Source organism: Phyllobates terribilis, unplaced genomic scaffold (assembly GCF_046119375.1).
Source record: "Phyllobates terribilis strain yellow unplaced genomic scaffold, ASM4611937v1 Scaffold_12__6_contigs__length_324123572, whole genome shotgun sequence".
In the NCBI taxonomy this organism is placed as follows: Eukaryota; Metazoa; Chordata; class Amphibia; order Anura; family Dendrobatidae; genus Phyllobates; species Phyllobates terribilis.
The window spans coordinates 145,281,151-145,303,619 of NW_027362772.1; the positions used below are offsets into that span (position 1 = coordinate 145,281,151).

General features: G+C 48.5%; 1 long non-coding RNA gene across 1 annotated transcript in view; it reads left to right on the plus strand.

Moving 5' to 3' along the window:
- Positions 1-314: 314 nt before the first annotated feature.
- The window catches only part of LOC141173133 (uncharacterized), a 313,188-nt gene continuing 291,033 nt past the window's right edge, over positions 315-22,469 (plus strand). Inside the window, exon 1 of the long non-coding RNA XR_012252589.1 lies at positions 315-427. This is a non-coding gene — a long non-coding RNA (uncharacterized lncRNA). The remainder of the gene's footprint in view (positions 428-22,469) is intronic.

Consider the following 22,469-nt stretch of genomic DNA (forward strand, 5'->3'; position numbering starts at 1 on the left):
TTCATGTCCTTTTCTAATAAAGTTTACACAATCTTTTTCATCCATTGGACGCTTTTCGAAGTTTTTCTTTTCCCCCGTTCAGCTTTGTAGTCCCAGAAAACCCCTCTAGGTACAATATGTGATACTTTTACAGTTAACATAGAAGGGTGTCACATATACCGCATCCTGCAAGGGGGAAGGGCAAAAAATGTAATAAATGTTTAACTACAAATTTTGCACTTGATGCATTTGACATTCATGCTGTATTTATTTTAAGAAAAACACGTCGCTCCTCTATAAAAGTTCTGTTTTTAGTGGCGAGATCTGCTGACGATAAAGCAGAGTGTACACACCTACAGGCAGCGCTTTCCCTATAACCAGTGTGGTCTGGAGGAGGAAGTTGTCTTCATACTGTTCAAAACTAAAATAAAGCGAAAAGATCACCAAGGTAAGATGTTGCTGCTGCTACTTATGTTTCACGGTATTTGATCTTTATGATGAAGGTGCTTGTCTACTGCGTCTGTTATTGATTATTCCCATATCTTAGACATCCAGCCAATTTATGGAGCTTTACTTGACCTGCACGTAGAGTACAGTTGTGATAGTAGTGGATTTTTGGAGAAACTGGTCATATCAAACGAGTTTTCTACAAAACAAATCTTGAAGAATTCAACTATTTTTTGTAACATTTTTCATTCTAAAAAAAGGTAAAAATGTAATAACTAATAAGGCATCTGAATATAGATTTGGACATTTTTATCAATATTGTCTCAAAAGCTAAAATCTGGCATAAAGTAATCCAAAAAACTGTGACTTGCTCCATATTTACAGCCAGGAACATTTTGAGACTGCTAACAATAGTTTTGTAAAAGTAACCTGTCACCAAACTTTGTGACTGCAGACTTGTGAATCCTCACAGTGTGCACAGTGCGCGCTATCAAGATTCTCCAGTGACGACATTGTGAGGTCATGTGGTCGCAAGTATGCGATTTGCATACTTCTGGCAACATTCTGACTAGACATGTCCCACCTCGCTCAACTCACTTGTATTGAGTGAGGTCATGCTTGTTTAGTCGACACATGACCATATGTATGCAAATCGAATACTTGTGGTCATGCACCCGAACCGGTGAATCATGACAGTGCGCACACTGAGCACTGTGAGGATGCACAAGTCTGCAGTCACATAGAGTGACTGCAGACTTGAACCCCAAGCCTGGATAACCCCTTTAAGACACTTAAAAAGTAACTGCACATTCATCAAACTTTTGACATATAAGAGATACATTCCATTGGCAAGATCAGGATGCTTAGACCCCCAACAATCACACACAGAGGCAGACGTACTGATTTTCAACTCTGATGACAAGCAAAATAGAAAATCTATAAGCCCATTTCTGTGTAGCGAGGAGAGACGTAGCTCGACTAATTCCTTTGCCCTCTTCATTGAGACGTTAAAGGGTTCTAGCATCCAGACCCCACCAATCAAATTTTCTGGTCATGCCTAATGTATGTGACATGTCTAAAGTTTTTTGAACGTGCAGTGTCTCTTTAAATGTAGGAAATTTAACAGATGCCTTGAAAATAACAGCAGCATATTTATAATTTTGCAAAGATTAAATATTTGCTCTTGTGCCATTCAGTTTTACACTAGATTTCTGACTGTATTTTGAGGCTTACATACACTGCTATGTAAAGGATCTCTTTTATGCAGAACCATAGTATGACACTGTGTGTAACCAGATTATGCAGGTATTCAACCCTCGAAGAAGAAAAATAAAATCTAAATTGAAAGCCTCAATTAACATTCAATGAAAATGTCTCTCTTTACCTTCTTTGTGGTGTATGATGATTTCACTTTAATGCTGATATTGCAGTTTGTATGAATACACAGGTGTATGGGATTCTGTGTTGTCAATACACCTGTGTACTCATACAAACTGCAATATCGGCATATATCTTTCACTGGATTTTGTCTAGTATGCACCAAGGCAAAAGGTGCTTTTGAGTTTGCAGCTTTTAAGGGGCTAAATAGCGCCGGTGCAAATCTCCTTTTTTTCAAAGTTGGTAATAGGTTTGCACACTTTCATGTTACATACAGCGGGGAAATAAGTATTTGATACTCTGTCGATTTTACAAGTTTTCCCACCTACAGAGAATGGAGAGGTCTGTAATTTTTATCGTAGGTTCACTTCACCTGTGAGAGACAGATCTAATATATATAATCGTCTTATCCCATCTGTCTGTCCTTCTGTCCAGGAAATCAGAAAGAGATGGCGGCCGTTAGTGGCTCATCTGCCGCACGGAGGTCAGCGGCGATGCAGCCGAGAGATGACCGGCGCTAGCCGGTCATCTCCCGGCTGCTCGCAGCAGAACTACCCCGACCGGCGGCGCCGCTGACCTCCATGCGGCTACCGTCGGGAGATCAGCGGCTAGGGCCGCTGATCTCCCGACGGCAAGTGTGAAGGGAGGACCGGGGAGTGGCGCCGCCGGTCGGGATGCTTCTGCTGCGAGCAGCCGCTCATCTCCCGGCTGCTCGCAGCGGAAGTACCCGCACACGAAGCGCAAGTGCCCGCACACGCAGCGCCGCTCCCCGGTCCTCACTAATACGATTCGCTGATTGGTCGCAGCCGGCGGCCGCGACCAATCAGCGATATTGGCGCCAAATTTAAACACGCTCTCCGGTCCTCAGTAACAGGGTTCGCTGATTGGTCGCGGCTGCCGTCCACGACCAATCAGCGATATTGGCGCCAAATTTAAACACCGCTCTGCATCGCCGGGAGCTGATCGGCGCTAGGCGGTCATCTCCCGGCTGCTCGCAGCACAAGTACCCCGACCGGCGGCGTCGCTGACCTCCATGCGGCTACCGTCGGGAGATCAGCGGCTAGGGCCGCTGATCTCCCGACGGCAAGTGTGAAGGGAGGACCGGCGAGCGGCGCCGCCGGTCAGGATACTTCTGCTGCGAGCAGCCGGTCATCTCCCGGCTGCTCGCAGCGGAAGTACCCGCACAGGCAGCGCCGCTCCCTGGTCCTCACTAATACAATTCGCTGATTGGTCGCGGCCGCTGGCCGCGACCAATCAACGATCTTGGTGACGCGCCCCCTGGGCCATGTTTGGGGAATACCCGGAGCTGGATCCGTTGGGGGTGGTAGTCCTCGTGGCGGTGACCCGGTCCGTGCCCAGGGTGTCAAACTAAGTGGCGATGTTTTTAGTGGCAGATGTGATATTGTTCGACTACGCCACCCGTTGAATGCGGTTACGAAACCGCCGCTGCAGGGCAGAACGCTGAGGCCGGTGGTACAGTTGTGCAGCGTGGGTAGTATAACCCCCAACGGGAGGGGTATGGCCTCAGGGCAGCGGACGTGGATGATGGGGATGGTAGAATTGCACGCAGGCACCAGGAACCACTCAGAGACGGTGCGGTGTAGTTCAGGGTCTTTACTGGTGACAAAGATAGACCCTCCCGGGAGTACTGGCTAGCGGTCGGGATCTGGTCAGTCCGTGAGCAGACAGGATCTCCCCTGGCCAGGAGGAGTTGTAGGCCTCCCCAACTAACTGTACTCTTCTTGGCTACCTTGCTAGAAGCGGGTAAAAGTAGCCCACGTCCCTGAGTGTACCGTGTGGTGCTCACCCGTATGGCCGGTGACTCGGGGCCTTCTGGTAGCCTCCGCTCCACGACGGCGGTGCTGGTCCCTTGCGTGTGACCGTGCCTTCGGGTTTCTTGGCCAGAGGACCTGAAATCCCCTGCCGGTCGGTTTCTGCTGCTGGGTATGGAACAGTCCCCACAGCCTCGGACTCCGTGTCCGGTGGGATCTCTTCATCCAAGGCGAGCTATCTCGCTTCCAGCCTCTGGCACTCACTCCTGCTCCTACAGAGCTCCTGTTGTCACTTTCCCTGCAACTGCTCCACACCAGACCAGACTGTGTCTCTGTCTCTGTCTGTGTTCTTCTTCTCTTCTTTTTTTTTCCTAACCCCACCTCAGCCCCAGTTTATATAGGGGAAGTTCTTCCCCTCCCAGGACTGGGCAGGAGGTGTGGCATGCTTAGGGTTCCTGACCAGGAGACCTCCCACCTGCTCACAGACGTAATATTGCTATTACTGTGGTAACCAGAACCCTGGGGTGCCACATCCCCCCCTAGTAAAATTTAGTACTCCGGGACTAAACATATTTTTTGAAAACATAACAGGGTATAAACAGGAACAATACAATAAGGAAAAACACATTAGGGTGGTCACGGCGTGTCCGCAACCGGGTGCAATTTTTGAAGCAAAAAGGGTGTCCATTTCACCAAAGAACAGGGAGCCGTAACCAGGTAGGGGTCTGTCCTGCCCCGAGTCTTTAACAGTCTTTAGTCCGTTCCTGGGTTACGCTCCAAACATATATACAATAGAGTTCTAGTAAATCCACAAAAGATACCTATAAATTAACTGGAAAAACATAATTATTTACAAGCAACAGTAAACAGGTAAATACCAATAAAACAGTCTAAACACTTTAGATCCTCCAACGTACGGGCAACTGGCCTCTAGTGGTTCTAGTAGACCTACGGAGCTTACTAACCGGTCCTGAGCTACAGGGTGTAGGAGCTGTTAAAGGTAAGCTGGGCAGCTGTCTACGGACTCTTTGGCTCACTAGGGGCACGGCAGGCTCACTATAAGCAGAGGGTTGATTCTCCTGGTCTGCTTGTGTGGGGTCTTCTGCCTCCTGGACCGGCTGCTCTTCCAGCTCTACCTGTTTTTGCGTAGGCACTTGGGATGCTGGCTGGAGGAAGGTGAGGACGGGTACCACAACAGCGCCATTTACTTGTGTCCAAGACCGAGGGAAGTCTCCGAGTACAGTACTGACCATCTCTTCCCTTTCCTCTGCGGGTCGAGGGTTTTCGTGATCTTCTTCAGGGTTTCGTAGTTGCTCGGGACACTTCTTCAGGTGATCTCGGGAGACAATGGCTGTGGTTTCTCCTCCATCCTTACTGATTGTGCAGATTTTTGGGTTTTCATGGCTTGATGGCAGTACGGTGTACGGGTCCTTCTCCCACTGGTCGTCCAACTTGTGGAGCCGTCTTTTCCTCTTCAAGACCTGCTCTCCAGGTACCAGGGGAACAGCGGGAGCATGCTGGTTGTAAGTCTTCTCCTGTCTTTCTCTTGCTTGACAGAGACTTCGCTCAACGCTCTCCTGTACTTTCCGGTACTGCTGCTGCCTCTCTGTGTCCCAGTCTGCTTCTGGTGAAGTGTCCTCGGGTGTCAGGACTCCCATATCCAGATCAACAGGCAGCTTACCAGGTCTTGCTCTCATTAGGTAAGCCGGGGTACAGTTGGTAGAACCTACAGGGATGTGGTTGTATAGGTCCACCAGATCAGGCAGTTTCTCAGGCCACAGACTGCGTTCTTCCAGGGGCAATGTTTTCAGAAGGTCTATCACCACCTGGTTCATCTTCTCGCAAAGTCCATTGGTTTGCGGATGATAGGGTGTTGTTCTTATCTTCCGGCAGCCATACAGAGTGCAGAACTCCTGGAAGACTTCCGCTTCAAAGGCAGGTCCTTGGTCCGTCAGCACCTGCTCTGGGTATCCGTGTGGACGGCAGAAGTGCTGCTGGAAGGCTCTAGCTGCTGTTTGAGCCGTTAAGTCCTTGACGGGGACTACAACCAAGAACCGGGAGTAGTGATCCACGATGGTTAACGCATAGATGTAGCCACTTCTGCTGGGGGTCAGTTTTACATGGTCCAAGGCTACCAGTTCCAACGGCTGCCTGGTGACGATGGACTGCAGGGGATTCTTCTGGCTGGCACGGTCCTTCCTTCTTAGGTTGCATGGGCCACAGTCTCTGCACCACCTCTCGATGGTTCCTCTCATGCCTACCCAGTGGAACCGCCCGCGCAGCAGGAACTCCAGCTTCTTCCATCCGAAGTGCCCAGCTCCGTCGTGGTATGCCTCCAGTACCATTGCCGCGTCTCTTCTTGGCACCACTACTTGCCAGACCAGTTCATGCGTCCGGGAGTTAACCATTCTGCGGCACAACTTCCCCTTGTAAAGGAACAGTCGACTCTTCTCAGCCCACAGTTGCTTGGTCTCCTCCGGAGCGTCTAGGTCAAGGCGGGCATCTGGCTGAGTCAGCATCTCCTTCACCAGTCGGACGGCGGGGTCACTGTCTTGCGTTTCTGCCCAGTTGTAATGAGGTAAGGGGTTGAACGTAGCAGATTGCTTACCCCTTACACGGTGGGAATACTTAGTAGTCCCATGACGGTGAAACGCGGGGAGTTCAACTTCTTCCAGTTCCCCTGGATCTTCCCCTACGTCCGGTAGGTTTGGCATTCTGGACAAGGCATCCGCGTTGGTATTGGAGCGTCCTGCCCGGTATTTGATCGTGAACTCATAGTTGGACAGGCGGGCCATCCATCTCTGCTCCAGGGCACCGAGTCTTGCAGTGTCCAGGTGTGTCAACGGGTTGTTATCCGTGTACACGGTGAACCGCGAAGAGGCGAGGTAGTGCTTAAAGCGTTCGGTGACTGCCCACACCACTGCCAGGAACTCTAGCTTGAATGAGCTGTAATTCTCAGGGTTTCTTTCGGTGGGTCGCAGTTTTCGGCTGGCGTAAGCAATTACCCGTTCTCTCCCCTGCTGGATCTGGGACAGTACGGCTCCTAGCCCGATGTTACTTGCGTCGGTGTAGAGGATAAAGGGCTGGCTGTAATCAGGGTACGCCAGGATTTCATCCCCCGTGAGGGCCATCTTCAGCTGGCGGAAGGACTCTTCTTCCAGCTTCTCCCATCTGAAGGGCGGCTTCTGGTTCTTGGCCTTCCTGGACTGGCCTATCAGGAGGTCCTGCATAGGAGCTGCCCTTTTGGTGAAACCGGGAATGAATCTTCGGTAGTAGCCTACCAACCCGAGGAACTGCCGCACTTCCTTTACGCTGGAGGGTCTTGGCCATTCCTTAATCGCGGTGATCTTATCAGGGTCGGGAGCCACTCCGTCAGCACTCACCACGTGTCCCAGGTACTGCACTTTTGGTTTTAGCAGGTGACACTTCGACGGTTTCACCTTCAGACCGTAGTTTGCCAGGGCTTCAAACACCTCCGCCAGGTGTTTCAGGTGGTCCTCGTAGGTTTTGGAATAAACTATAACATCGTCCAGGTACAGCAGGACCGTCTCAAAGTTCTGGTGTCCCAGACAGCATTCCATCAATCGTTGGAAGGTTCCTGGTGCGTTGCAGAGTCCGAACGGCATGCAGGTAAACTCGCTAAGTCCCATCGGGGTAGTGAATGCGGTCTTCTCCCGGTCCGCCTCTGCGACAGGAACCTGCCAGTACCCACTAGTGAGATCCAAAGTGGAGAAGAAGTTAGCAGATTTTAAAGCAGCCAAAGACTCCTCTATCCTTGGTAAGGGGTACGCATCTTTGTGTGTGATACGGTTGATTTTCCGGTAATCTACACACATTCTATAGTGTTGTCTTTCTTTTTAACCAAGACTAGTGGAGCTGCCCAGGGGCTACAGCTATCCCTGATTACCCCAGCCTCCTTCATGTCTCTAAGCATCCCCTTGGCGTGTTGGTAGTGTGCAGGGGGTACGGGTCGGTATCTCTCCTTTATGGGAGGATGGTCTCCCGTGGGGATGTGGTGTTCTACCCCCTTTACTCGCCCGAAGTCTAGCGGGTGTTTACTAAACACTCTCTCGTACTCTCGAACCACCCGATAGACTCCCTGTTTCTGGTGTGAGGGAGTGGAGTCAGTACCCAAATGCAGTTGCTGACACCAGTCCTCCATTTGTTGCTTAGAGCCTTTACCTTCCTCTGGATGAGATGGAGGCAAGGGTTCCACGGACTGTACAGAATTTTGGTTGATGGTATACAATTTGGCTAGCGTAGCATACCGGGGCAGGTACACTTCCCTCTTCCCGATATTTATTATGCGAACGGGCACCCTCCCATGGCGTACATCAACCACCCCCCGTGCCGTCAAAATGGTGGGCCTACTATCTGAGTAGACTGGTTCTACCATTGCCTGGTAATCTCTACCTCTCAGACCAATAGCTGCCCGGCACCAAATCATCATTTCACTTTTCGGGGGCATGGCAATAGGGAAAGGGTCACACATTCTCACGCTACCAATCTCACCACCGGAGAGTTCCACCTGTTGCCGTCGCATCAGTGCCCGGATCTCTTTTTGGAGCACTCGCTGCTGGCCGGAGCTGGCGTTCTTGGCAACCTGCTGTAAAATAAGAATCACCTCTGCAAGACAATTTTCAATCACATTAGTTCCTAGAGTTATCTTTGGGTGACTCTCGCGCTTGTCAATGTCCACAATGATCAGTCCCTGTGCTGCCAGTTCGAATTTACCGATTTTAATGGTCATCTCTTTAAATCCGATCTGTGGCACGGGCTGACCATTGCTGGCGATGATACTCAAGTCGTCATCTGGGTAGCGGGTTATATCCGAGTCATTCCAGTACTGCTTGAAGAGCACGTACGGGATGGTGGTGACCTGTGACCCAGTGTCAAGTAGGGCACTCATAGGAATGCCATCCAGTACCACAGGCAAGACTGGACGTCCTCCCACGTATTTGTCACGCCAGTTCGATGGGCTTGGTGATCTTATTCCTAGGGGTTGGCCCTCTACCCCAGGTTGTGCCAGTTTAAAGGACAGTACCTTGCCATATGTCCAGGTTGATTGCAGCGGCGGCAGATGGGTCGTCCGTCCTCATTGTATCGGTCGCTGGGTCTTCCTCTGGCCGGTGGGGTCCTCCTTGGTCGGCGCCACGGGATATCCTCCGGTCCGGATGCCAGCTGGATCTTCCCTGGAGTAGAAACCTGTAAAGACTGCACAGTTCGGGTTAGCGCGGCAACGCTTTTAGTTAGCTCTTGGACCTGATGGTGCAGGTCTGTAGCCGGGTCATTGTTTAAAGCCTGCGCATCAGCTCCCACAGGCCCTGCCGACAAGGGTGCCGCCTCCTGGTGGTAAGTGGTAGCAGGGCGTTTGTGGGTCACAGCGCCACCTGGTGCCGGTTCTCGGAGCACCCGGATGGCTCTGTCCTTGAACTGTGCAAAGTCCAGATGAGGATCCTGTAAGGCCATTGCCCGCAACTGGGTTCGGTGGGCATTGCAATGTAGACCCTCTATAAATTGTTCAGTCAACAGCTTGTCTTCGTTTCCCACGCCGTCAGGGTCGGCCTGCTTAATGGCTCTCAGGGCCTCTTGTAGGTTTAGTGCATAGTCCCTTATATTCTCATGTGCTCGCTGCTTGCACCCGTAGAATCTAAGCTTGATCTCGGCTGAGGTACGGGTATCAAAGGTGTCCTTCAGCTGGGCTAGTATCTCTGCGACAGTCCTCCTCCTCCCAAGTGGCCAGGACTTTACCTCCCTTTGGGCTGCCCCTGTTAATTGAGCCACCAGGATGCTCACTTTTTGCTCTTCTGTGAGGGGGTACACCTGGAAGAGGCTATCCAGCCTTTCTCTGAAGTCATTTAGGGTATGTGACTCCCCTGAGTACTGGGGTAGCCAGGCTGCCCCCGGGATGTAGGGCATGGTGAAAGGCATGACCGCAGCAGCGGTGGTGCTGGCAGTGGCTGTAGCAGTGAAGCTCTCCTCCCTATCCGACATCCTCCTCCCCCCTAGTGGACCGTGGCCTACCTTGCAATGATCCTCTTCCGTAGGCCGCGGCTCCGCAGTGGATCGTCAGGGTTGAGGACCTTCCGTCGCGCTCCTGTGACGTCGGCGTCTGCTGGGCTCCTTCCAGGACCTTACGCAACGTCCGGACGTGAGGCGGGGCTTCAGTTCTCGCGCGCTTTCGGAGTCCACGCCCCTCTTCTTCCCACGCGGCGTCCTCAAGATGGCGTCCAATGGCGGGAAGACTCCACGGATGGCGGGAAGAAGGCAAAAGATGGCGTCGGATGGCGGGAAAACTCCACGGATTGCGGGAAGAAGGCAAAAGATGGCGTCGGATGGCGGGAATCTTCACCACAGGTAAGTTTAACAGTCTTTTTCAGGCACGCAGTACCCGGTGGTTGCGGGCACGAGATCCTGCCGACTACGCCAAAAGTTGACGCGCCCCCTGGGCCATGTTTGGGGAATATCCGGAGCCGGATCCGTTGGGGGTGGTAGTCCTCGTGGCGGTGACCCGGTCCGTGCCCAGGGTGTCAAACTAAGTGGCGATGTTTTTAGTGGCAGATGTGATATTGTTCGACTACGCCACCCGTTGAATGCGGTTACGAAACCGCCGCTGCAGGGCAGACCGCTGAGGCCGGTGGTACAGTTGTGCAGCGTGGGTAGTATAACCCCCAATGGGAGGGGTATGGCCTCAGGGCAGCGGACGTGGATGATGGGGATGGTAGAATTGCACGCAGGCACCAGGAACCACTCAGAGACGGTGCGGTGTAGTTCAGGGTCTTTACTGGTGACAAAGATAGACCCTCCCGGGAGTACTGGCTAGCGGTCGGGATCTGGTCAGTCCGTGAGCAGACAGGATCTCCCCTGGCCAGGAGGAGTTGTAGGCCTCCCCAACTAACTGTACTCTTCTTGGCTACCTTGCTAGAAGCGGGTAAAAGTAGCCCACGTCCCTGAGTGTACCGTGTGGTGCTCACCCGTATGGCCAGTGACTCGGGGCCTTCTGGTAGCCTCCGCTCCACGACGGCGGTGCTGGTCCCTTGCGTGTGACCGTGCCTTCGGGTTTCTTGGCCAGAGGACCTGAAATCCCCTGCCGGTCGGTTTCTGCTGCTGGGTATGGAACAGTCCCCACAGCCTCGGACTCCGTGTCCGGTGGGATCTCTTCAGCCAAGGCGAGCTATCTCGCTTCCAGCCTCTGGCACTCACTCCTGCTCCTACAGAGCTCCTGTTGTCACTTTCCCTGCAACTGCTCCACACCAGACCAGACTGTGTCTCTGTCTCTGTCTGTGTTCTTCTTCTCTTCTTTTTTTTTCCTAACCCCACCTCAGCCCCAGTTTATATAGGGGAAGTTCTTCCCCTCCCAGGACTGGGCAGGAGGTGTGGCATGCTTAGGGTTCCTGACCAGGAGACCTCCCACCTGCTCACAGACGTAATATTGCTATTACTGTGGTAACCAGAACCCTGGGGTGCCACATTGGCGCCAAATTTAAACACCGCTTTGCAGATTGGTCGCGGTCGCCGGCCGCGACCAATCAGCGATTTTGGCACCAAATTTAAACACGCTCTCCGGTCCTCACTAACACGGTTCGCTGATTGGTCGCGGCCGCCGGTCGCGACCAATCAGCGATTTTGGCGCCAAATTTAAACACCGCTCTGCTGATTGCGCCCGGTCGCCCGCATACATATTCTAGAATACCCGAATTGGGCCACCATTTAGTCTAAAAATAAAAAGCTAAAAATCACATTGTATAATTTTTACATAATTAATTTACATTTTATTGTATGAAATAAGTATTTGATACAATAGAAAAACAGAACTTAATATTTGGTACAGAAACCTTTGTTTGCAATTACAGACGTCAGACGCTTCGTGTAGTTCTTGCACACACTGCAGCAGGGATTTTGGCCCACTCCTCCATACAGATCTACTCCAGATCTTTCAGGTTTCGGGGCTGTCGCTGGGCAACATTGAGTTTCAGATCCCTCCAAAGATTTTCTATTGAGATCAAGTCTGGAGACTGGCTAGAACACTCCAGGACCTTGAAATGGTTCTTATGGAGCCACTTCTTAGTTTCCCTGGCTGTGTGTTGAAGGAAAGCGGTTGTTGGGTTGTTGGCCAATATCTCGCGATGTACTGTATGACCCCATCCATCCTCCCTTCAATACGGTGCAGTCGTCCTGTGCCCTTTGCAGAAAAGCACTCCCAAAGTATGATGTTTCCTATGATGGTTTCCTCACCGTGCTTCACGTTTGGGACGGTGTTCTTGGGGTTGTACTCATCCTTCCTCTTCCTCCAAATACAGCAAGTTGAGTTGATGTCAAAAAGTTCTATTTTGGTCTCATCTGACCACATGACCCTCTCCCATGCCTCCTCTGCAACATCCAGATGGTCACTGACAAACTTCAAATGGGCCTGGACATGTGCTGCCGTGAGCAAGGGAACCTTGCGTGCCCTGCAGGATTTTAATCCATGACGGCATAGTGTGTTACTTAAGGTAATGTTTGAGACTATGTTCCCAGCTCTCTTCAGGTGTCACGCAAGGTGAGGGAAGGAATAAGTGTACAACGACTTGAAGAGGGGAAAGGGAGCCCAACAACTAGGGAAAGGGGCAGTGGAGACCCCTAGGCAGATTTAATATCACCCTGATTTCCCTATCATCCCTACATCGGTTCCGCACCTATCGCCAAGCAGGAATCCTAATCCCTGAATGTCCCTAAAGCTAGGCTCGAGGTAGGGAGGGGACAGGTGAACACTAGTCAGGCCTCACTGTAACTAAAGACAACAAGGTAAACAAACAAAGGGGATACACTTAGCATGAGGAGACACCAGAGAGATAACGCCAACTGTCCTCCAAGGGAAGTTCAAGAAGAAACAAGCCACCTACTAGTACTCCAGGCATGGACAGAGGAACATAGAACTATCACCGGCGACTCTCTGGAGACACTGTGAGTTTTTAACTACAAAGCAAGGGTGTGTCAATTAGCAGCAGAAGGTGGAGGTCGCTGCTGGGTCCTAAAGAAAGAAGGATATCACTACCCTACAGAGATGAGAGGATCAAGAAGGCATCTGCAATGCTAAGCGCAGTGACCTGCCACAGCCGGATCCAGAGCGACTGTCTATCAAACTTGATACACCCGTGACATCAGGTCATTGACCAGGTCCTCCCATGTAGTTCGGTGCTGATGCCTGATCTTTCTCAGAATCATTATTACCCCGCAAGGTGAGATCTTGCATGGAGCCCCAGACCGAGGAAGATTAACAGTCATCTTGTGTTTCTTCCATTTTCTAATAATTGCGCCAACAGTTGTTGCCTTCTCACCAAGCTGCTTCCCTATGGTCCTTTAGCCCATCCCAGCCTCGTGCATGTCTATAATTTTGTCCCTGGTGTCCTTAGACAGCTCTTTGGTCTTGGCCATGGTGGAGAGGTTGGAGAATAATTGATTGAGTGTGTGGACAGGTGTATTTTATACAGGTAACAAGTTCAAACAGGTGCAATTAATGCAGGTAATGAGTGCAGAGTAGGAGGGCTTCTTAAAGAAAAACTAACAGGTCTGTGAGAGCCAGAATTCTTGCAGGTTGGTAGGTGATCAAATACTTATTTCATGCAATAAAATGCAATGTAGTTAATTAGAAATCACACCAGGATTGGGGAGTGAGGGGGCCACACATACCAGGATTGGGGGGTGAGGAGCCCATGCATACCAGGATTGGGGGGTGAGGGTGCCACGCATACCAGGATTGGGGGGTGAGGGTGCCACGCATACCAGGATTGGGGGATGAGGGGGCCACACATACCAGGATTGGGGGATGAGGGGGCTACACATACCAGGATTGGGGGATGAGGGGGCTACACATTCCAGGATTGGAGGATGAGGGGTACCATACATACCAGGATTGGGGGGTGAGGGGTACCATTCATACCACGATTGGGGGATGAGTGGACCATGCATACCAGGGTTGAGGGGTGAGGGGACCATGCATACCAGGATTGAGGGGTGAGGGGACCATGCATACCAGGATTGGGGGGTAAGAGGACCATGCATATCAGGATTGGGGATGAGGGGACCATGCATACCAGGATTGGGGGATGAGGGGTACCATGCATACCAGGATTGGGGGATGAGGGGTACCATGCATACCAGGATGGGGGCATGAGGGGTACCATGCATACCAGGATTGGGGGATGAGGGTTGCCATGCATATAAGGATTGGTGGGTGAGGGGTGCCATGCATACCAGCATTGGGGATGAGGAGTACCATGCAGACCAGGATAGGAATGCGGGGTACCATGCATACCAGGATGATGGATGGGGTGCCATGCATACCAGGATGAGGGGTACCATGCATACCAGAATAGAGATGAGGGGTACCATGCATACCAGGATTGGGGATGAGGGGTGCCATGCATTCCAGGATTGGGGGTGAGGGGTGCCATGCATACCAGGATTGGGGATGAGGGGTGCCATGCATACCAGGATTGGGGATGAGGGGTGCCATGCATACCAGGATTGGGGATGAGGGGTAGCATGCATAACAGGATAGGAATGCGGGGTACCATGCATACCAGGATTGGGGATGAGGGGTGCCATGCATACCAGGATTGGGGATGAGGGGTGCCATGCATACCAGGATTGGGGATGAGGGGTGCCATGCATACCAGGATTGGGGATGAGGGGTGCCATGCATACCAGGATTGGGGGTGAGGGGTGCCATGCATACCAGGATAGGGATGAGACCTGCCATGCATACCAGGATTGGGCATGATGGCAGCACATAACAGGCTGGAGGAACAGGATTGGGAAGCACAAATACCAGGATGGGGGCAACACAAATACTAGGATGGGGGCAGCACATACCAGCATGGGAGACCATATACCAATAAAAATGCTCGCCACCCGAGCGTAGAACTGGCTCAATAGCTAGTTCTTATATAATGATGTATAGTCCTTAATGGAATGTTGATTAAATCTGAATGCTACATGGATTAAGACACAACAGCTGCAGGCTTATTCCGTAAAGGGCCTATCTTTAGTAGGCATCAGATGGCACTGTAGTCTAAGCTATACTGTATGACCTCTCTGGTTTGTTTTGTTCTTCTGGTTGATGTATGTCCCAAGTAAAATGGTTCATTCTCTTGGAATGTCTGGAAAAGCTAGAAGTCTGCAACAAAATTGGGTTTTTCACAATTTTCTATATAATAAGCACGATACAGAGATTTATCCCTTACTTTTTTCCTCTTTTATCCACATCTTTGCATAAACATAATGGACATACTGTATGTATTTTAAAGGGGTTTTCCATTTTGGTAAAAATGTCTAAAAAAAAAAAATACTATTACACATGTTGCTTAGTGCCTACATAAAAAAAAGAAAGAAATGAGCTGGTACCCGGGACACAAGTTGGTATACATGCAACGCGTAGGAGCACGTTCACACTTTGGCCATTTAACAGACAAAACATAAGATAAAAACAAAATGAGCAAATACCCTGCAGTAAGTAAATAAGTAAACAGTCTTTGGTTTTGCTGTAGTTTCTTCTATTTTGTCCAAACAGGGGCGTGGACCCCTTGATCCAGTTATATAGCTTCCCATGGACGGGTGGTGGAACAGTCCGGGGAGCTGTCCTGCTCTTCTACATCGAGGTCAGCTGACACATGGTGAGGTTTTAATACTAGAGATAGGACCATCTCGACTGGGTACACCTTGTCGCGGTGGGATGGCTTTTCCCCTATGTTGTTTACATGTACCATTACTATTTATGTATTTACTTACTACATGTTATATGCTCATTTTGTTTTTTATCTTAGGCTTCTGTTTTTTTAGTGCCTACATACTATAAACTCTGATTTGATTTGATTTTTTCATTTCCATGTACTCATTTCATTTCCATTCAGCCGGCAACTCTGCAAAATTTGGGGAGCAAAATAGGAAAATAAATTGTTTAAATAAAATGGTGGTGCGTTTATTCGCCTGATTTTACTGTAGCTTACTGGGGGTGTGGCTGTGGTGGAGCGGAGTCACAAGAGGCCATGTTGCTGCTGCAGGAGGTGCGATGCTGCGGGTCCCATACTGGGAGGAGGGGGTGTCCTGGAGGTGCGAGGCTGTGGGCCCTGGGCTTTCATACAATGTCGACGATGAGTGGCAGCCGGAGGTAACGCATCACAGATTGAGATCTCGGGAGCCGAGATCTGGTATGCTGAGATCTAGGCTCCAGAAATCTCAGTCTGCCCATGCGCCGCCTCCAGTGGCCATTTTCCCGAAGCCCACCACAGGGAAATCAATAGGAAGGGGACGCCACTCATCGCCGACATTGTATTAAAGCCCACAGCCTCGCATCTCCAGGACACCCCCTCTTCCCAGCATCGCCCCACTCCTGCCACCGCCGTCCTCCTGCAGCAGCGGCCCTGCCTCCTGTGACTCCGCTCTACTACAGTTAGTAAGCTACATTCAGATTATAAGACGCACCCCAATTTTCCTCCCAAATTTGGGGAAAAAAGTGCATCTTATAATCCTAAAAATATGGCACATAGGAAGGTGCACTGAATGCTTGGCCATGGCAAAGGTGTACCAAGCACCGGTGTTTTTTTTTGGAACACTCTTTTTGTGCTGACAGACTCCTTTTAGTAAAAGCAATTAACCCCTTCCCGACATTGGATGTACCTGTACATCATAGTGATGAAGATGTTCCCTACTAATAAGAGGAAAGCTATCAAATATAAATTTCCAACAACCTAGGAAATAAAGGACATTAGGAACATTTGCTCATGGTTTGATACCACAATCATTTTTTTCATCTGTGACAGTCTCATTTATCGATCATGTTTTGTTCTTGCACTTTAGTCTTATTTGTGCCCTCGATGTTATTGATATCTTCAGTTCAGGAACTATTATTTCTTTCATTGTTAAGGTGTCTGGTGCTGTCTCAAATCACAAGAAGCTTGAGGAGTCGGTGGATTGTGTATAAAATGACCCTTGCAATAGCACAAGGCAAGTCAATGGATGACAAAGGAATTGGGTAGACTGGTAGACGAGGGTAGTTATCTAATGACTGTGATCCCTAAGTCTTCCAGGGCAGCACTGGAGAAACAATGATTTAGTGACATGTCATATAGTAATCCTCTTTCAGGTGATGCACCCACGTGAGATTTTTATATCCAGAGGGGATCGCTGTGAGTGATTGTCTCACATTCTGACGTAACGGGTGGAATCCTTTGTCCATGTGACAGATTTTCGGTACCTAATGATTATCCATAAGTAATGTTGACATCTTGATAGCCAGAGCTTTAAGTGACAGGTTTGATGTGCCAATATATACTAAAGACTCTTATATATGCAGGGCATATACAGTTTAGTTAGGTCCGGAATACAGTTATTTACTAGAGCAGACATTTTAATTCTTTAAGAGTTGTGGTGTGTCACAGGGAACCTGTCGCGTGATTCATGCTGCCCAAGTCATGGGAATATGAATCAAAGCCGAGCTGCACAATTGCAACCAGGGATATTTTTCTCTGAAATACTCCGGTGTTTCAGAGAAAACATAGTTAGATGATCCGGCCAGGGGCCATAGCTAGAAACGGGACTTGTCCGGCTCCTCCCTCGGCCGGCTCTTCCCAGCTCCGCTAGAGATGATTGACACGTCTCTTCCATAGTGAAAGACTTTTCAATCACCTAGAGTGGCGCTGGGAGAAACCGGCCAGGGGTGGAGCTGGATTAATCTGGCTATGGTCCCTGGATGGATTTTCTAACTATATTTCCTCTGAAACGCTCCAACAATCATGCTCTAATTTGTGTTGTTCTTGGTTTGATCATCCTGGATCACATGACAAGATCCATATAAAGCTTGAATCTTGTCTGGATATTGTAGCATGAGATCTAATTCAAAATGATTAGTCATATAGCTAAGAAAACTCAATAATGTTTAGTGTATCCCAAGTCTGCACCATTTCTTCTCCACATGCTTCACCTACACATAAAGTGATTTGTCTGAACAAACACATACATGTTCATGGACCTCGAGACCGCATTTCTTCATGGTGTCATTGCTCCCTGCTGCTACGGTATACACATTTTCTGCTGTTGCTATATACAGTGGGGAAAATACCGTATATACTCGACTATAAGCCGAGGAACCTAATTTTACCACAAGAAACTGGGAAATCTTATTGACTCCAGTATAAGCCTAGGGTAGGAAATTCAGCAGCTACTGGTAAATTTCCCCATCCTGGTAAGCATGGCTCCCTCATCACCAATCCTGGTATGTATGGCAAGTCTCATCCCCCAATCCTGGTATGTATGGCCCCCTCATCCCCCAATCCTAGTATACATGCCCCCCTCATCCCCAATCCTGGTATGTATGTCCCCCTCATCCCCAATCCTGACATGCATGGCCCACTCATCACCAATCCTGGTATGCGTGGCCCCCTCATCTCCAATCCTGGTATGCATGGCCCCCTCATCCCCAATTCTGGTATGCATGGCCCCCTCATTCGAATCCTGGTATGCATGGCTCCCTCATCCCCAATCCTAGTATGAATGGCACCCCTCATCCCCAATCCTGGTATACATGGCCCCCCATCACTGCACACAAGAAAAAAATAAACACTCCCACTCACTTTCCTTCCCTCTGCTCCAGAGCTGCATTCTGTTATGCCAGCAGCTTATCTCAGCATCTGAGCAGCGCATGGCGTCACTGCCATGAACCCTCAGATGCTTAGGTGAGCTGCGTGGATATTCACTCCTTTCCACGCCAGGACTATGGGCATGGAGAGGAGTGAATATTAATTTTCTTTAATAGCGCGCAGTGTCAGAAGCCGTCAGCTTCCTGCTGCGGCTCAGCGATCCTGTGTGCCCGCTACTAAAGTGAATGAATATTCACTCTTCTCCATGCCCATGGAAGTGGAGAAGAGTGAATATTCATACTCTCTAATAGCGGGCACAGAGGATCGCTGAGCCGCAGCAGGAAGCATTCTCTTTAGCAGCGGGCACACGTGGTAGCTGCAGCAGCTGGCTACTGCCTGTGCACTGCACCTCCGCCACCGCAACCCCCTCACCACCCTCAACAGCCTGAATGTTAGTATATTCTCGAGTATAAGCCGAGGGTGGCTTTTTCAGCTTAAAAAATTAACTGAAAAAGTCAGCTTATACATGAGTATATACAGTAAGTATTTGATACACTGCTGTTTGATACACTTCCCACCTACAAAGAATGCAGAGGTCTGTAATTTTTATCGTGGGTACACTTTACCTGTGAGAGACGGATTCTTAAAAAAATTCCAGAAAATCACATTGTATTATTTTTACATAATTAATTTGCATTTTATTGCATGAAATAAATATTTGATACAATAGAAAAACAGAACTTAATATTTGGTACAGAAACCTTTGTTTGCAATTACAGAGGTCAGACGTTTCCTGTAGTTCTTGACCAAGTTTGCACACACTGCAGCTGGGATTTTGGCCCCCTCCTCCATACAGATCTTCTCCAGATCTTTCAGGTTTCGGGGCTGTAGCTGGGCAACATTGAATTTCAGCTCCCTCCAAAGATTTTCTATTGGGTTCAGATCTAGAGACTGGCTAGGCCACTCCAGGACCTTGAAATGCTTCTCACGGAGCTACTCCTTAGTTACCCTGTGTGTTTTGCATCATTGTCATGCTGGAAGACCCAGCCACGACCCATCAATGTTCTTACTGAGGGAAGGAGAGTGATTGGTCAAAATCTCGTGATATATGACTAAATGCATCCTCCCTTCAATATGGGGCAGTCGTTCTGTCCCCTTTGCAGAAAAGCACCCCCAAAGTATGATGTTTCCCCCACCATGCTTCACGGTTGGGACCGTGTTCTTGGGGTTGTATTCATCCTTCTTCTTCCTCCAAACACATCAACTGGAGTTGATACAAAAATGTTCTATTTTGGTCTCATCTGACCACATGCCTCCTCTGGATCATCTAGGTGGTCATTGGCAAACTTCAAATGGGCCTGGACATGTGCTGGCATGAGCAGGGGGACCTTGCGTGTGCTGCAAGATTTTAATCCATGACAGCGTAGTGTGTTACTAACGGTAATGTTTGAGACTGTGGTTCCTGCTCTCTTCAGGTCATTGACCAGGTCCTCCCGTGTAGTTCTGGGCTGATTCATCACCTTTCTCAGAATCATCCTCACCCCATGAGGCGAGATCTTGCATGGAGCCCCAGATGGAGGAAGACTGACAGTTATCTTGTGTTTCTTCCATTTTCTAATAATTGTGCTAACAGTTGTTGCCTTCTCACCAAGCTGCTTTCCTATTGTCCTGTAGCCCATCCCAGCCTTGTGTTGGTGCACAATTTTGTCCCTGGTGTCCTTAGACAGCTCTTTGGTCTTGGCCATGGTGGAGAGGTTGGAGTGTGATTGATTGAGTGTGTGGACAGGTGTCTTTTATACAGGTAATGAGTTCAAACAGGAGCAATTAATGCAAGTAACAAATACAGAGTAGGAGGGCTTCTTAAACAAAAACTTACAGGTCTGTGAGAGCCAGAATTCTCGCTGGCTGGTAGGTGATCAAATACTTATTTCATGTAACAAAATGCAATTTAATTATTTAAAAATCATACAATGTCATTTCCTGGTTTTATTTTTTGATTCTGTCTCTCACAGGTGAAGTGTTCCTACGATAAAAATTACAGTCCTCTCCATTCTTTGTAGGTGGGAAAACTTGCAAAATCGGCAGTGTATCAAATACTTATTTTCCCCACTGTATGTGACATGTCATATTATAATCCTTTGTTTTTTTGTGGGGCTTTTCGTATTGACTTTGATATATATATGTCATTGGCTTTATATGTTAAAAGGGATATTAGTTGTATGTATGTTTAATAAATAGAAATGTGGTAGCTTGAAACGCGTAGTTTTATTGCAGATTCTCAATAAGTAGCACCTAACAATTATTCTTATGGTCTTCTGTAGAAGTGTGTGCCACCTTCAAGGCATTGGGTTTCCCGCATTGGTTAACATTACATTTCCATTTGTCGCTCCCCAGTGAGTTTGGCACCCACTTGCAAAAGCAGAATACCATGCAGCACCAAATCCACTTTACAATAGTGTTGTGCCTATCAAAGCCCAACTATAAAAAGGTGAACAGCCACCTGTTACTCTGCCCCAACATAACTTCCCATCTATCCTAACATACTAATCAAAAGCAGCACCTGTTAGAACCCTCCTGTTAGTTTTTTCTATCTTGTGTTTTGCGGTCACGTGACCATCTGCCTTTATATTCCAGCTCTGCCCTTCTGGCTTTGCTGGACTTCAGTGTTGTTTGACTGTTTTGCTAGCCTGGTGCTTCGGTGCCTAGCTCTGTCAGTTCGCTTGGTCCTTCTGGGACCTCTAGTACATTTTTGTCAGTTTGTCTTTTGTGTTCTACAACAACTTCTGTTTAGGAGGTGTCCCATTTTTGTCCTAGTCCTTAGTTCTTTTAGGGACCCCTCCCTTAATTCTATAGGTCTTCGTCCAGACTAGCCGAGGACTAAGGCGGGTCTGTTCACTAGGAACAGGCAGCCCGCTACATCGTGGGGATTCAGCTTAGTCTTACTGTAGGGACAGCTTTCCCCTATCTTTCCTTAGTTCATGTTGCAGATCATAACAGCACCTTTGTATTCTCTCTATTTTTGTACAAACCACTCCACTAATAAACAATTATTTTAAACATCTTACATATTTATCTGGTCAGATTATGGGAATCGATTATGATAGGCTTTTTCCTGACCTCATTAGTCTATTAACGTTATTAGATTGTTTATACTTGATGCATGTGAATGTAATATTTTATGAATGCATACATTACTAACACTGATATTTGTAACAGTTACTTTTTTTCAGGATGGGGTACCAAATCTCTCTCCATGTCCCATCCTGGACCGGGTATCATAATATGGGGACAGACCCAATCTATGGGAATTTAGCCTAAAATATTTTTTGCACCATATTTATGCATTTTAGACACTTTCTGCTCTTTGTCCAACAAGGGAGGGGGCCACACAGAAAAGGTGTGACTGGTTGGAAAAAGGGTAGAACCTAACATGCAACACTGTGCGGCAAAAAAAGCCAACTAAATGATGTAAACGTAGACTGGACAGTCTAAAAATACACCAGTTTTATCACAGCATGAATAGCAGTGATAACTCAAGTGCAAGTTAAATGGAATCTGTCAGCAGGATTTCATACCTTAAACTATTTATATGTGCATGTAGCTCTTTCAAAGACAAATCCAGCAATACCATTACATGGTCTGTACATTCCTCTGTTACTTAGAAATCAACGTTCGAATTGATATGCAAATGAGGCTGGAGAGCTACTATAGATCTGAAGCCTTTGTTACTCCAGCTCTATTTCCAGCCAAGCACTGCCTCCTCCTGCTTGACTGACAGCTCCTTTGCCTGAAACCACACAGCATTGAGGCTGTCAGTCAACCATAAGGAGGCGACCCTGGGCTGGGATTAGAGCTGGAGTGACAGAGGCTTTAGATCTACTGCCTCATTTGCATTTCAATTCCAACTATGTCTTCTCAGTACCAGAGGAAAGGACTGGTCATGTCAAGGTATTGCTGGACTTGCCATCAAAACAGCTACATGTACATACAAATAGTTGGGGGGCATTCTACTGATAGATTCCCTTTAAAATAGTCTAAGTCTGCACTTCGAATTAAACAGTATTGATAAAGCTACTCCAATGTGTTTTATTAGCAGTCGTAACAAATAGTGTCTCTCTCTGCTATAGACTGTGGTTTAACCACAAATTTTATGACAAGTCCGCTTCCTTTCATGCTGAAACTATACGCAACTGTTTTACACAGCTGGAAACATCTATATCTTGGATGTTTCCGTTTGTACATGATATGTTGCAGACAAATCTCTGATACCAGAAGAAAT